Raw genomic sequence first — 17,020 nt, forward strand, 5'->3', positions numbered from 1 at the left:
GAAAATAAGATCCATTTCAGCAATGTCATTGTAAGGCTTCCACGAGATATTATGTGTGAAATGTATAACACATTATAAGGACTCAATAAAAAATGGTATATATATTTAATTTTTGTATAGTCCTAGAATTCACTGAGAAATCCCTAGGCCAGTCCATCACTCCACAGAGGTACTGAGGTGGAGACTAATGACTTTAGGACTCTCCCTTGAGTCCCACAAAGCCCTGTTAAAATCCTCTTATGCTTCCCTTGAGCCTACCTTCTCTCAGGGCCCACACTGACTCCCCGTCTCGGATACTCTCTGCCCTACTACTATTCACGGCGAGGTTTTGTTGTAAAACATTTCATATGGCTATGCCTTGTTTCCACATTCAATAAAAAAATAAAAGCTCTTTGAGAGATCACTCATCATCCTTCACCCATATTCTCCAAGGTGCTTTCAAGTATAGGTGGTGTTTAACAAATATATGTTTGATGAATCAAAGAATGGACAAAGGGATGAATAAGAGCATTCAGTTGATTACCCTTGTCTCCCTAAATCTCCATCTACTGCACATCTTCTGTTTGCCCTGGAATCCATTGTCTACCCTTCTCCATCCCACTGCAGGAAGCCAAATCAATGTGCCCCTTTGTCATCTGACTTCTGACAGGTTTGGCCAATGAGAGGCAGTTGCAGGAAACTGGAAGATGGGCAAGAGAGTGAGGTCTGGACTAGGAAGTTCTTTTTATATTGCTACTCTTTCTGAGCTTCTAAACTGTTCCATCCGTCTAAGGCCTAGGGGTGGTGACTCCCTGCTGTCTCTAGCCCTGGGAATTTCCTCACTAGCTCCCCAAATTCTGCCACACCATTGTTAAGTAATCCATTTTTAAAACTGCTCTCAAATTACCCACTTTGGATCTGCCACTTTTCCCCCAAAGACACTAATATATCTCATATATACCAACTTGGGTAGATCTAAATGTATCCCATTCTAGATTAGGACTTGGACTCTTGTTTGTCCTCGGAGAGCAGATGCTACCACTTCCCTTGGTAAACTTCCATTGTTTCGCAACCACACCAAATTGCCACAACTTGGGCAAACAAATTAGGATGAAGCTGTCCATTGTCTGGAAGAACTAAGCAAGTTGTTCACAGGAATTACAGAATTTAGCAGACATGAGCCATTGCTGACAGTTAAATGTTTTTAAGTAGAGTAAAATCAAATGTCACTTCATGGAAGAAACTAAAAATACTTTTCAAAGTGTATATTGTGCATGAGTTTTTTTCCTACTCTGAGTTGCCAGGCTGTGGGTGTCGAAAACTCTTCAGAAGATTTGGTCTGTCATGTTTAGATGGTAGGTGGCAAAAGAAATTCTTCTTTAAAACCTTCAAGATGTTCATTCCATTGTCTCTTGTTTAAGTGTGAATTACAGAATGTTGGATCCAAAAATATCTGAGCTGGTGCAGTGAAGGCCATTTGGTAGCTCCCAGGGAAGACAGGTTACCTGTGGAATGGTGTCTCCAAACTCTCCCTTCCTGGCTCTCAGGCCCCCACCTAGATCACTCTTGCAACTGATCCCTGTGATGACAGGGCGTTCTCTGTCAAATACCATCTTAGAAATGGCAAGGTAGTTTTAAAAAATTGGAATTTTATAGGAAAAAGCAGTGAAATATTTTTCATTTGCGACATTGATGTGTCAAAGAAGAAAATGTTACTAATACAGATAAATGGGAAAGCAAAAGGAGGATTTGAATCCAGCCATAGCTGTTCCAGTTATGAGGGATGAATGGCAGCTGGGTTGGTGGCCAGTGGCCCGCAGCATTTGTATGTAGTCACTGTGAATTTGCCCCTCAATCCCAGGCCTTTTCTCAGTGGATTAAAGGGGAGCCAGTAATGGAGAAACTCAAGTGAGGAATGGAGTACAAAGGCTACCTGTTATCTATAGATGACTATATGAACATGCAGCTTGCAAACACAGAAGAATACTTAGATAGAACATTGTCTGAACATTGGGTGAAGTTTTAATAAGATGTAATAATGTCCTTTATATCACGGGTATTGAAGAAGAGGAAGAAGATGGGGAAATGAGAGAATAGCATCTTTTTGTAGACAATAAACATAAATAAGAAAGCCAAAGGAGGAGGAGATTGAAAAGGCCTCTAATTGGTTGACCTGGGAAATTACTTTCCACTGACTCCAGCTCACTAAGCATCTATCTTCAATTCGCTGATTTCACAACGTGGAGCTTCTTGGGCATTTCCATGGAGCACCTAGATATTCTATGTAGTGAACAGCCCTTCACGCTTTGCATACCACTCACACCTTTCCAACTTCCTGGCAGGATGGTATTCAGTGGTCCATGACTTAGTTTGATGAAGCTAATGGCCTCAACCAAATGACCTCTTTCCAAGGCAAGCACAGCTTACAGACCACAAACTCTCTTTGGTATTCATCATTCTGGGAGTAGTCTGTCTGGAGTTTCTCTCCCCAGAAGGGAAGAGACCTTGTGTTTGGTCAGGTGGACCAAGTGCATGCAAAGTCTCTACAGAGAAGGTAAGAAGCATCCACAATTTGGCCACTGATCTCCCTTCTGTTTCCAGCTGTCAAAACAATTATTTTATTTATTCATTCAACAAAAGTTATAGGTATTGGAGATACATCCTTGAACCAATCAAACAAATTTAATTCTCTCATTCTGTAGAGGGAAGTTAACTAATAAACAAAAGAATGAACAAAAAACTACAAAAGTCCAATCACCTTCCTGTGCCATTTTCAAAGAAAAACAATGAAAACAAAGGCTCCTTGTGAAAACTGGAGTCAGGACTTGGGGCCACTATTACAACCCATGCTATCAGGTACAGACATACCCTCTCACAGGTAGACACTGAAGCTAGACCCTTAAAAAGTTGTTGGAATTGTAGATTCATTTGGGGGTTGAAAGTTAATACAAAATTTAGGATGGCAAGAATCTCTGACCTGTAGACAGGACTCAGTCCTCTTGGACATGTAGGACCCCACATGATTTCAAGAGATTCCTGGAGAGGAATGTTTGCATCTATCCACAGTAGAATATTCCAGGTGCGATGACTCAGTGACAAAGTGTTTGTCTTTGTGTCTACCCAAACTTATTTTGTCCTGCACTATTCTCAGGTTATCAGCACATAATTCTTAAAAAAAAAATCCTGTTTAGTTTCATGCCTCTATTCATATTGTGGGAAATATAAGATTTTGGCAAATGAATATTACTTGGAAGGAACCCTGGCTAGGAACCATGTGTCAGTTTATCATCCCTTGGAGAGATCTTGGCTGAAAGTAAAGCCAAGATGGAGAAAAGTAATGCTTGGGCATAGAAAGAGTATCAGATATCTTATGACAAAGGTATTATTTTTATGATTGTTACTGCAGTTGCAATCATTGTGGATATGTGAATAGAAATTCAGTTTGGAATGGCATCTGAGAGTTCTATGTTACAAGTGCTTTCCAATGCGGGTTACACATCTGAGCCACCTGGGGCGTTTATAAAAGGACATATATTTAGGACCTTCCCTTGGTTATTTCGGTTAGTAAGTCTGATACAGGGCTCAGAAATCTTCAGTTCTGTATAGCCAGCTCTAAGAACCACTGATCTCAGTCAATTTTATCCTCCAATAGAGAAGAACATAGCGGTTCCTGTGGAAACATCAGTACCATAGAGTTCCCAAGCCCATTTATGCATTAGTGAGAAAATCTACGTACAAATTAAATACCATTATTATAATGCTAAAATTGGTCTCTTTGCACTTCCCCACTTTGATACTAACTTGTTCCTAGGAACAACACAGGACCAATTTTCACCTGTCTTTTCTATTAACCATTTTAGTGTGTGTGTGTGTGTGTGTGTGTGTGTGTGTGTGTGTGTGGCTAGAGGGAGGGAAGAGAGGGAGCTCCCTAGCAGTTCCCTTTTTCTTTATGGCAGCTTCTGGACTCTTCTGCACATCACCCAGAAGGGTAAAGAGTGTTTAAAATGTGAAGGCCATGTTTGTTGGACTCGGGCTGTAAGTTACTCAGGTAATATTCCTAGTACACACACACCTGAGAATGGTCTGTGCTCTCTGATTCCTGCTTCCTTTCAGCTTCCTGAACCACCCTGTTCCTCCTGGAACATCAGCATCAATATTTCCGTGTTCCCTAAGGACACACCTTTGATTAGATTCATCATGCCATGGGAAGGGCTGTTCATGTCCTACAGCAGAGCAGTATTCAGTGGCTATGTAAAAGGTCAGACAAGCTGGAAGGGAAGCAGGGAAATGTCACATTTAACTGAAGGATACATTGCGTTCATCAAAAGTGTTTACACTAAAAGGAAAATAAAACTTTGATTGCATGTAAACAGAGAACACTTAATGTAAGCAAATAAATGCATTTATGCTGCAAAATAAGCTGGAATCCAATAACGCATTATAAAATATCCACACATTGTGGAGGGGCAGAGTTGTCAAACCAACTATAGATTCTCACCAACAGACACATACTGAGCTTCTATGTAGGAATTGTATTAAACCAGTAAAGCTTATTAAGCATTGCTTTTTAACTAAGTAGCAACACTCCAAAAACGTATTGTGAAAAGACAAAGATGTGTGTGAGGAGAACTGAGTGGTATTACTGAAACAAATGTGGGCATTGAAGGCAAACTCCAATTGGATTTTACCTCAAGTACTGGGATGGCCCTATGGACTTTAGCTAAATATCTTTAAGGAAAAATGCAACCTCATCGTGGTGTGTGTGTGTGGGGGGGAGGGGGGTGTTAAGCATATACACAGTATTTAAAATTAAGAATGAAGTATTTCTGGACATACGGCAGTTAATCAAAATATGTAAAAATTTTAAAACCCAAAATTCCTGTTAAGGCCTTCTGCAGAAGAGAGACAAAGATGTTTCAGGAGGCCAGACAAGGCTGGTATACATTTGCTATAGACTGAATGAGGTGTCCCCACAAAATTTATGTTGAATCCTAATCCCTAGTGGGATGGTATTTGTAGGTGGAGCCTTTGGGAATTCTGGAGTTCATGAGGTTGTGGCCTGATGAATGGGATTAGTGTCCTTATGGGAAAAAAATACAAAAACCCACAGAGCTCTCTTTCCCCTTCCACCATGTGAGGACACAGAAAGAAAATAGCAGTCCATGAACCAGGAAGTGGACTCTCACCAGATACAGAATCTGCTAGCGCCCTGATCTTGGATTTCCCAGCCTCCAGAACAGTGAAAGATAAGTTTCTGTTGCTTACAAGCCACTCACTCAAATGTATCCTGTTATAGCATCCCGAATGGACTAACAAAACCTCCATGGTTTTAAAATACAGCTCCACAGCCAGTGTTCCCAGGTAAGGTGAAAAGACATGGGTCGGTGCTTAGCTTTGGCTACTTATAGAACAGCGTAAGTCTACAGTGATTGTTCAAAATGAGACAATATAATCATGGAATATCTGAATACAATCTGCTACATTTTTTCCAAAAGCAGCAAAATGGGAGCATCTGTCACACTGTCTGTTATTAATACATGATGTACATCGAGGCATGTAGGTACATACGAAGGAACAGGAACGTGTCAACATAAGGCAGAGAAGCAGATGGTATACTCCTTTAAACATGTTTTCTTGTCAACTCTGATAGAACAAATGCTCCTGCTATGCTTTAATTTGTAAAGTACGTATTTATTTTTAACGTGAGAATGTCTACCACATAAAGAAAAAAATTTAATAGCAGTTCAATGTTTCTTAAAAATGATTTATCTCTTGTGCAGCACTCTCTGAGCCAAGTAACCAATTTTATTTAGAAATTGAAAAATGACAGAGGATTATTTTTAGAGCAATTTCTCTACTCATGCCCTGTAACCTCTGAAGAAGTCAGGCCTATGATGGCATGCACAGAAAGCAACAAAATTGTCAACATCTATATTTATTTCTTGAAGAAGACTATCTAATCAGACATTAGATGATGCCTTTGTGACCATGATTCTCAAATGGATGTGATTATTCTATCTTACTACTTTTAGAAATAGGATTTACAGCTCCCTTCTGCATATTTTTCACTTGATATGTCTATTATGTTTCCTTTTAAAGGTTGTATTAAAAAAAAATTTGACTTAATGTAAAACCAGAAAAAGAAATTGGCAAGCTGGCAGAAACAATGCGAGGTAAAAAATCTATTCAGGAAACATGAATTTCAGATAGATGACTGCTATTTCTCCTGGGCCTGGGTATGCTTTCTTCAGCCCTAGTTCCTGTGGCCTCCTGCCTGAGGAAGGTCCAGAGAAAGGCCTGGATGTCGTGATCCAGAACTTGGAGCACAGGGAACAGCCTTCTCACTTCTGTAATACAGTATTCTATTTTACCTTCTGATGTCCCATGTCTATCATGATAATGATTCAGTCCTGATAATGATTCAGGACTCAGTGGGCTCTTTCCCAAGGGATTCCTTTTAGTCTCCACTTCTCAACATGTAAGGGAAAACTCCACTCTGATCCATCTAGACACTTGCTCAAAAATATACAATGACTTGTCACTGCTGCCAGGGTTCCTCTCCAGTTTGAATGCTCCTTTCCTCTCTATCCTTATTGTCTGCTACTGCTTCTGGAGTACATATGTACTTTATTGAATAAAAATCTGCCATATCCATACTTTCCCATTCCAAAATTATGTCTTTTCCCTTGTGGTCCCTTCTGCTGAAAATGTGCTGCCCATCCCACAAGGTCCCACCTATTCTCCTATTTGAGTTTAGCCTCCACCTTCTCTACCAAAGCTTCCCTGATTTTTCCAAATAGAAAAAACCTCCCAACAGTCAGATTAAAGGCTTTTTATTACCATTGTCAGTGGCCATTATATTATCTGTACACACACTGGTCTTCTCCCTCAATGAGAAGTATCTTGAGGGCAGTGACCACATTGATTGCCCTCTCGTATCTCACACGACTCAGCACAGGCCTGGCGCAGAGAAGCTGCTCCAGAATTGTTGCCTGAATTCACTGTTCAGTAAAGCTCTCATTCCCAGTTCTGGGAAGTTGAGAGTGATGAGTTCTAGCCCAGAGGGTGGAAGGAGTGAGGACAACTCTTAGATGAGTTCATTGTTAATACCATAACTCACTCACCTCCAGGAGGAAACATGGTGTGACAATCACAAATATGTTTCTCTTATGTTCTTATCTTTGTGAGTCAGCTGTTCTCTGGACCTGTTCTCTGACACGGTCTCTTGGCCTTCTTGCTCTAGCTCTGCTAGCATGATTGAGGTCTGCACTCCTGTCATAACAGTATTACAACTCCGAGCAAATGCAGCAGCATCAAACTTCCTTGCCTGGGATGCTTCCAAACAAGAAACTGAGTTCATTTTTGTTTGCTCCCTCCCCTTTGTCCGACATTCTAGTGGATCTGGGCACAGTTCTGCTGCTTTGCCCTTTACAGCTACCTCCTGAATCTATATCCCTCCAACTCATTTTTTCACCTGTGGTGCCACTCACTCCTCCTTTTCAGACCCGCCCCACCACACAATCCTTTGTCAAAATTATAGTTTCTGGCAATTGAAACTCTAATCATTTTCCAAGCACTAATTTTCCTCTGAGCTGTGAACAAGCATGAAGATACTAGACAGAGCTAGAGACACTTGTCAGAAAAAGAAAAGACAACCATTAACTTCATTAATATTCCCTCTCATTAACTTATTCACATAATAATGAAAAAAAGTGAGTACCTACTATGTACCTGACATTTTCTCAGCACTTGGGATATGCACTATATAGAGCATGAAGATACAGATGTCACTGCCCTCTTGGAAAGGCACTTGGCAGACATACAATAAGCAATAACCTAACAAATAAGTAAATTATATCATTTGCTATGGACAAAAGAACAGAGCAAGAATTTGGGCCATTGGGAGTTCTGAGACAGAGTGTGCAGGTTGTGCAGACTTGGATCACATTTGAGCAGACTTGGTGGAGATGAGTAAGCCCAGTAGGAACTGAGGAGGAAGAGCAGTCAGGCAAGGGGATGGAGAGCAAAGGTCCTTAGGCAGGAGAGTCTCAGGATTATTTGGGGACATGAGGAAGGCTGTGTGGCTGGAGAACAGTGAAAGGGGAGAGTAGCAGGAGGTGTGTGCAGGGTTAACAGGATAATGGCCTTATAAGCCATTGTAAAGTCTTTGGATTTTTTTAAAATTTTAATCAGAGTAAAAAAAAAATTCCTTTATTGTAACAACAAAGAGGGAGTGCTTTGAGGTGGCCTTCCCTAAATGAAGACATGACATCAGTCTTCACTCACCTTACACACTATTGTGTGACCCATCAGTAGAACAATCTAAACAATCAGACAGCACTCTAGATGAACACACAGGTGGTCTTGAGTAGCAGCACAAGGCAGACCCAGGAAGGAAGAATGAAAGTCACTAGAGGTAGGGAGAGGTTTGAGATTCAACCAAAACTTTAGACACCACTGTGTGTGTAAGAAGTGTTTCCTAGCAGAGAGAGCTGCTCAACGATAAGCATTACACAGAAAAGACACAGCCACAAAATGGCTACCTAAGTGCTTAGGAGGAAATGAGAAGGAGATTGCAAAGAACACCACCATGAAGTACACCATTTATGGCCTCTTATATCTACATGCTGAAAGCTCTGTATAGGAAATTAAAAAAGCAAACTGTAAAGAAAACAAATCCCTGACTGCCATTCTAGGCACCTCAGAAAGCTACTTGGATAGAAGTCATGGCTAGAGTATCATGGTAGAAACAAACATATTGGAAAGGATGAAGGCACAGTCTATAAATCAAGAAGTTATATTTATAGAATTTGATGAAAGCTGGTAGTGGGTTGATGTGGAAGAAGGATATGTGGCTGGAGAGAAGAGGAGGGGAACACAAAAATGATAGCTAACCTGACTAGTTTCAGCAGCTAAAAAGAGTTTGCTTATAATATAGTGTATTATGCTTGATAAACTTACCAGAAATTCAAAGAGAAGGATGATGCCATTATTTGTGTGTGTTGCCTGGAAACTGGCATCTTGTCTTTACTCAATTGGGTGTATTTTAAGGAGAAAGAAAAAAAGTAGGTGTTACAAAACTACTTGTGATTCTTTCTTCCTGTAACAAACAGCACAGGGCGCTGAGTAGTGTTTCTAGGATCAATGTGGACTTTCTGGCGAAGGGGTGATGTGTGCCCTGTGACTCTGTATCTTTATATACCCTTCATTCCCACTTCCTTTGCACACCTTTTACCTCTTCTAATCTCCCTCACGTCACGGAGAACTGCCTCCTCAACCTGCCAGCTTCCACCCCATCCCAGAGAGATCCCAAGGAGGTCAACAACACCAAAAATGGCCAAGAGGTCAAGGGAAATTTAGACTGAAAGGTGTCCATTGCATTCAAGGACAAGGGGGACATTTGTGATCTGGGCAAGAGTAGTGTTCACAGAGGGTTGAGGAATGAAGGAGAGGTAAGGAACTGGAGCCAGTGTAATAAATCTGACTACAAAAAGAAGGGGGTGGAGTGAGGCATTTAAATTTTAAGGCAGGAGAACCTCGAGCATTTTAAAATGTTAAACATTAATGGAAAGGAGCCACATACAAGGAACAGGCTGATGATAGAGGAGAAGGAGGGAATAATCAATAGCACAAGGCCTTGAACTAGGCTCCAATTTTAATACGAGATGTTCAATAATTCTTGCCTGGCCTTTGACCTGTTGCTGAGATCCAGCAAACTAGTGTGGGGAAATGTTTCTGACTGGCCCCTCACATGCAAGAAGCTTAAGTTTCACCACTAAGTAGGATTCTGAGCACTGGAGCAATTAAACAAATCTAAGAGAAATGACAGGTCATCTACATCTGAAGTTATATGATCCAGAAAGACTCCCTGTACTCCAATACATGCATAACATTTTCTTAATGTCCTCTGAGGTCTGCAACTAATATGATAAACCACTCTAACCATCTCTGAAAGCCATTTCCACATTAACATTATCCAATTGATTTTCATTATCCTGGGAACTTTTTTTTTCTCTAAAGATCTACTGCATCTGCTCTGCCTTTAATTGTTTTAACAAGCTCATCTCCAAGCAAGACATTTACAGAGACATAAATTAGTCTGACTCAAACTCAGAATTCTACGTGATTTGAAGAGAGCTCAGTTCTGACCAACAAAAAGACCTGAGCCAAAGGGACATACTGGTCAGCATAACGTATCTCTGTGTTAATGGTTTAATTTTCAAAGACAATCTCACAGAAAATGCAGGTGGAAATCACTCTGTACCATGCAAATTGGGACTATATTTAGTTCTGGAATTCATATTCTGGTACATTTTTAAAAATCTTATGAGCCTTCCATGCTCCTTAGCCCCCACCTAAAAGCAAGCATGCATAATAAACCCTCCCATGATGGCAGCACTGGCAGCTGCATGGAGACACACAGACACAGAGCCAGTATTCTTCCCAGTTCAGTAGAGATATGGCATTGGGAGTAACCAGTGGCCAGCAACCAGATATGGGGTTGGGAGTAACCAGTGGCCAACAAGTTGTTGGGCCAACTCTTGGAAAGTAGAGTCAGTAAAGATTCTGTACTAAAGTGAACATTGAACAACTGAATATGCATAAGCTGAGAATTTTCTGCAAGTGAGAAAAAAATTTGATCAAGAAGAAGGTAGTGAGAGCATTAGCAACACATAGATGAACACTAGGAGAACTTGACAACATTTAAAGAGACTCCAAGATCCAAGAAGATCAGACCAGAAGAGATGCAACTCCCTAGTCACAGTGGGCCAGTGTTCTCAATAATTACTGACACTGCTGTAGATCTAAATATGCAACCCTGCTAGACAGTGAGTACAACAGTTGATGTAACAATACAGTGTGTCATTTATGGTTCTCATTGCCCTGTGGATCCAGCATTCCCAATCCCTTCTGTTAAGAACTTGCTTCAGCTATTGTTAGTGATGACAACAATGGCTGGATTGAATATACACAAGCTTGTTTCAGGTAAGATTCTGTCCCTTGTATAGAATTTGTCTTATTTCTAAGAGTGATACATATTACACCAGACATTTGATTTCCATTTTTCAAGAGAAGACTTTCCTACTAATGTTCAGTGAAGCATTTATAATTCGTTTCAGAACACCATGTTTTCATACCTACAAATAATGTCAAATTTGGGTCATGCTGCTTTATGGATTCAAACATGACCTAGACCAGTGAAGAAGGAAATTTTATTGTATTAAAAGTGGACTGTGCTCATAAGTGGATACTTCAGAATAGGTTTGTTCTGATACTGGACTGACCCTTACTTAATGAAAGAATGTTTTCTAATTTTCTTAACGCATTCTGCCCATGTGTCAGATAAAATGTTCCTACCTATTTAGTTTAGGAAACCTGGCAAATGTAAACAGTTGTTTTGGTTTGTACTGACATGAAGATTGTTGATAATTTTATGAAAATATGGTCTATCCCCAGCCACTTGTGTCAGAGAATCTGAAGCTGCATGATTTTGTATGAAGCACATCATGCCAGACCCAGTGAATTTTCTTTGGTGCTACTATAGTCAGCTCTGAATTTTAGAAATGACCAGACCTAGAATCTACTGGAAGCACATTGTGTGGAGGCACCCCAGAGTGTGCTGAGTGGACCACTCAGAAAAGCCTGGTACCAGGCTGCTAGAATCAGTCTTTCTGCCTCTGTTGGCATCAACCAGAGCTTGCTTTGAAAAGGATTTGGCTTCTGTTTTTGACATATGGGAGAAGATGTCCAAAAGAATGTAAAACAAATTTTCCTGATTAGGGTTATTGCAGAAGCTGACACTGAGACAAGGTTTTAAGTGTGAGTAGTGTGAGGAGTAGTGAGTTTTAAGTGTGCATAGTCTCTGGAGACAGTGTAGAACACGCCTGTCACTCTGCCTTGGGATGAAGTGGCAAGGAAGCTAGGACACTGGTCCATCAACTCCCCTTCTGTCATTGGTTGAAGGCTGTTTCCTCAAGCATTAGCTGGGTAGCACTCTGGCTTCCTCGTGCACAGGCTTCTGCAGCAAGGAAAAGAAAGTGTTTGGACAGAGAGTGGAAGGAATTGGAAGTCAGGCAGCCTTTGGTGTGCAGAGGTGATGGAGGGCATGGAGGCTTGGTATGTACAAAGACTACATCTGCATCATGGGTCACCAAATGAATGGGAACTGGGTCCCTCAGTGGGGAGAAGAGACCTTGTCTTAGTCCATTCAAACTGCTATAACAAAATTAACATAAACTAGGTGGCTTATAAACAACAAATACTTGTTACTCGCAGTCCAGGAGGTTGGAAGTCCAAGATCATGGAGCTGGCACGGTGGAGTTCAGTGAAGGCCCTTTTCCAGGTTGCATGCTGCCAACTTCTCACTGTGTTCTCACAAGGCAGAAGGATCTAAAGAGTTCTGTGGGGTCTCTTTTATAAGGGCACTAATCTTATTCATGAGGGCTCCACCCTCATAACCTAAGCACTTCTCGGTTCCATCTCCTGCCATCACACTGGGAATTAGGATTTCAACATGAATTTGGGGGAGCTAAACACTCAGAGCCTAGTTGCCCCTGGAGAAACTGTCTCAACTGGAACAATCTAAGGAGATGGTGCTCCTCCTCCTTCACATACCCCTTCCTCCCCCCCTCCCCCCACAGCTGCTGGTGACTCTCCATGACACAACATGAAGAGGAAGAAGAGAATCTTTAAACAGATAAAATATGATTAGACAGAAGAAATGTACACATACAATTACTGAGCACTGACCACGTGCAAGGAACTGTGTGGAGGTTAGGATAATGAATAAGACAACATCTTCTTTCTCTTATGGAGTTGGCTATGAAACAGGTGGGACAAACATTAAAAAAAAACAACTCACAGAACTCCTCAAGAGGTAAAAGACAACACAAGCCCTCTACCTATTGGACAAAGTGTTGAATGTTAAGAAATAATTAGTGCTTTCCCAAGATTACAGAGGAAAGTGAGAGCATGAGAGAGCAAACAAGTGACTTTTGGTATGGACTGGAGGATGGAGGGAGGTCAGGGGGTACTTTATAGAGAAAATGAGATTTTAATTGGTCCCAAAAGGACAGTGGGATTTGGATGAGGGAGAGGCATCACTGGGGGGTGAGTACTGCAGACAGACATAAGAAACGTGTTAACTCTTTTAGAGAATTAAATACTGACAGAGACATACAATGAAACGAATGACACAGTGGATTCTCAGCCTCTAGACAGCTTTCAGTGTTGTACTGACACATACTTTGGGCTTGTTGACCTGTGGGGCTGTACTGGGATCATGAGGGTTGGCTTGATGGGACAGGATGAGACATAAGGATGGGTAGCCAAGATACGCATTCAGAAATAAAAGTAAAACTCTCAAAGAAACTCACTAGCTCACATCTGGTAGAAGGGTAAGGACCTCCTAACTGCTGCCCAGGCCCCCATGGCTGCTAGTGCCGAGATCCAGTGGGCAGAGGAGGTTCACCAGGGAGACCTGGCGGCAGGAACCAGAGCCTGCACTCTGAGGAGTGAGGCTCAAGGAGGAATCCCAGCCTCCAAGACCAGAGCCCTAAAGGCCATAAAGTGTCAGAAGCATCATGAAACAAAAACGCACAGTCTCACACTCAGCCTCCTGTTTGCTGTGGTCCTATAGCCCCCATTTGAGGGCCGAGCAGAGTGAATCAAAATAAAACTATGACAGCTCAACAAGAAAATTGATAACTCATTGAATGAGGTGCAAAAGATTTGAATAGATACTTCACAAAAGAAGAAGTTGGCACAACAAGCACATGAAAAATGTCCAACATCATTATCAAGAAAGAAATGTAAATTTAAATCAATAATGAGATACCACTATATACTCACTCATATGGCCAGAATTTTTTTTAATATTTATTTATTTTGAGAGAGAGAGAGAGAGAGAGAGAAAGAGAGAGAGAGAGAGAGAGAGAGAGAGAGAGAGAGAGCTGGGGAGGGGCAGAGAGAGAGGGAGACACAGAACCCGAAGCAGGCTCTAGGCTCCAAGCTGTCAGCACAGAGTCCAATGCAGGGCTCAGACCCACAGACTCAAGAAATCATGACCTGAGCCGAAGTCCGACGCTCAAGCAACTAAGCCACCCACGTGCCCCCAGAATTTTTTAAATAGACAATACCACGTGCTGGCAAGGATGTGAAGAAACCAGAGCTCTCTTAGGTTGTTGGTGGGAATGCAAAATGGTGCAGCCACTTCAGAAGCTAATTAATTAGAAAGTTCTTATAAAATTAATACATACTGCCTATATGATCCAGCAACTCCACTCCTAAGTATTACCCTAAAAATAACTAAAAATTCATTTCCACAAAAATATCTGTATTAGCAGCTATAGTCATAATCTCCCCCAGACTGGAAATAACCAAAATGTTCATCAACTGTAAATGGACAAACAGATGTGGAGCATCCATGCAGTGGAACACCTACATTAAGCAATGAGGAAGAATGGAATACTGCTGTGTGCAACAGCATGGATAAATCTTAAGAGCATTCTGTTCAGAAAAAGAAGTCAGATACAGGGGTGCCTTGGTGGCTCAGTCAGTTAAGTAACCAACTCTTGATCTCGGCTCAGGTCATGATTTCGCAGTTCATAAGACTAAGCCCTACGTTGGGCTCTGTGATGACAGCATGGGGCCCACTTGTGACTCTCTCTCTCTCTTTCTCTCTCTCTCTCTCTTCCTCTGCCCCCCCAATTGTGCTCTCTCTCAAAAAAATAAATAAGCTTGCATTAAAATAAAAATGAGGATGGGAGTGTGGGGTAGAAAGCCAGACAGTGGCAGGTCTGAGCCTGTGAGCAAGTTACTGACTTAATCCCTTCCTCCTCTGGCAATCTTGGAGGGAAGAAGATAGAGGAAGTCTCCCTTTCCAGAGTGGTTTTAGAGCACTGACTGAGACCCTCAAAGACATTCCCGTCTAACATTTCCAGATATTTCCCACTTCACCAGAGATCCAATAAGCGGTTCAACAGCTCATGAGATCCCTGAGGCCATGATGCATGATGTGTCCATGAATCCTCTGATGGACAAACAGGAAGCCCAGGGAGGAAGAAGGCCCTGAAAGCTCTGCTAACCTGGGTTGTAGGTCCAGCATTGTCCACAGAATTGCCAGTCCCTTTACCCCCGAGCCCTATGTCTTCCCGGTAGCGTGCTCATCTCTGACCAGATGACATTAGAGAGGAGGTTCTTTCAAGGTGATTCCAGGTTGGCTATGGAAAAAATAAGGATCAGCTTGTTTTGGTTTTTTTGCAATGATTTCCACCTACTCATAGTCAGTCATGTCACAATCAAAAACAAAACAGAACAGAACAAAACCAAACAAAAACCTGGGGAAACTAAAAAATGAATGGAAATGATCATTGACACTTCTGATCAAGAGTAGGGTGGCTTTTTAGGGCCACAAGTATTCTCAGGTCACCATCAGCCAGAAAACTCAGTCAGAAATTTCTGTCTTGAATGAATGTGTCACTTATTTCCATCCTGCCTCTGACCAGGACTCGAATCAAGGGAGGAAAGTGTAATATTCTGTGACAGTGATTGCCAACAGAGGAATGTCAAGAGGAGAAAGGAGCCCATGTAAACAGCAATACAATTTTCTCAGATAGAAGGCAATTTGGGAGAATTTAGTAGAATTCTGAAAGGATGATGGGGTGTAAACACGTAGATGGCCCTGGGCACCGCATTTCTTATCCGCACCTTCGTGCTATCTCCCTGGAACAAACAGAGAATGCAACTGTAATCTGCTAATGAATACATGTTTTTCACATATTGTAACCCTTGAATTAGATGCTGCATCTTATCCGTTTAACCTAAATTCAATCTTGCTGGTTATATTTGCAGGTGGCACACTATTGAAATGCAAAGAGGCTTTTCCAAATACATAACCCTATACAATTGCTTTCTTTTGCTGCTTGAGTTGATGGAAACCTATTTTGCTTTCTGTGGGATTTGGGGTTGGTTTTGCTTTATCTTTTTTTCTTTTTGTCTTTCACGAAGGCAAGAGGACCAAGATATTTAAAATGATGCACAATGAAGATCTCAGATCACTGGTCTAGCACTAGCTCTGCCTGGCTCACTATTTACACATGTGACAATGATCTCCCTTTATGGGTTAGAAAGGGAAAGTGCATCGTTCTCAGCGAGTGACTCTGTGAAACTTCCATTAGTGAAAGATGTGCATTGTCACAGAAGATGAGCAAAAGTGTTCTTGCCACAGAGGAGGAAAAAACATGACTTCTCGCATTATAACAGAGGCTTGCTTGCTTTAGAAAGAGAGGAAGAACGGGGCGCCTGGGTGGCGCAGTCGGTTAAGCGTCCGACTTCAGCCAGGTCACGATCTCGCGGTCCGTGAGTTCGAGCCCCGCGTCAGGCTCTGGGCTGATGGCTCGGAGCCTGGAGCCTGTTTCCGATTCTGTGTCTCCCTCTCTCTCTGCCCCTCCCCCGTTCATGCTCTGTCTCTCTCTGTCCCAAAAATAAAAATAAAAAATGTTGAAAAAAAAAAATTTAAAAAAAAAAAAAAAAAGAAAGAGAGGAAGAACAGAGAGAGGGAAAGAGGAAAGGAAGAATGCAAAAGAACAAATTTTGAGGGAGATGAGACCAAACATCAGAGGTTATCTCTACAAGTAAATTTTTTGTAGGTTTACAGCTTTGGGGAGTGGCAATCTTCTTTTATAGTCTTCTGTTTGAGTATAAATCCATAAACATCTCCCTCTAAATGTGTGTGTGTGTGTGTGTGTGTGTGTGTGTGTGTATAAAAAAAAAAAGAGTCCCCCATTCTCTTACCTCCTCATGAAACAGATTAAAGACAATACATGCTTAAGACCTGCCATGGTGCTCGTTCCTGCAGAGTAGACAAGTACTGACTTCATAGTTGGAGCTCAAAAATAATATTTGAGATTAAGTGGTTTAAAATGTAACAATGGTTGAGAAGTATCGCAGCTGAAGAATTTGTGAAGGTTAATGATTTGTCACTGTTAGAGGGACAAACAAGAATAAGCTGTTAGCTTGCATTTTTCTCTTTCATATTGAC

General features: G+C 41.5%; 1 pseudogene; it reads left to right on the top strand.

Annotated features, from left to right (window-relative positions):
• Window positions 1–1,766: 1,766 nt before the first annotated feature.
• LOC131516446 (small nuclear ribonucleoprotein F-like) lies at window positions 1,767–2,185 on the top strand (annotated as a pseudogene).
• The last annotated feature ends 14,835 nt before the right edge of the window (window positions 2,186–17,020 follow it).

This window comes from Neofelis nebulosa, chromosome 1 (genome assembly GCF_028018385.1).
Source record: "Neofelis nebulosa isolate mNeoNeb1 chromosome 1, mNeoNeb1.pri, whole genome shotgun sequence".
NCBI classification, from domain to species: domain Eukaryota; kingdom Metazoa; phylum Chordata; class Mammalia; order Carnivora; family Felidae; genus Neofelis; species Neofelis nebulosa.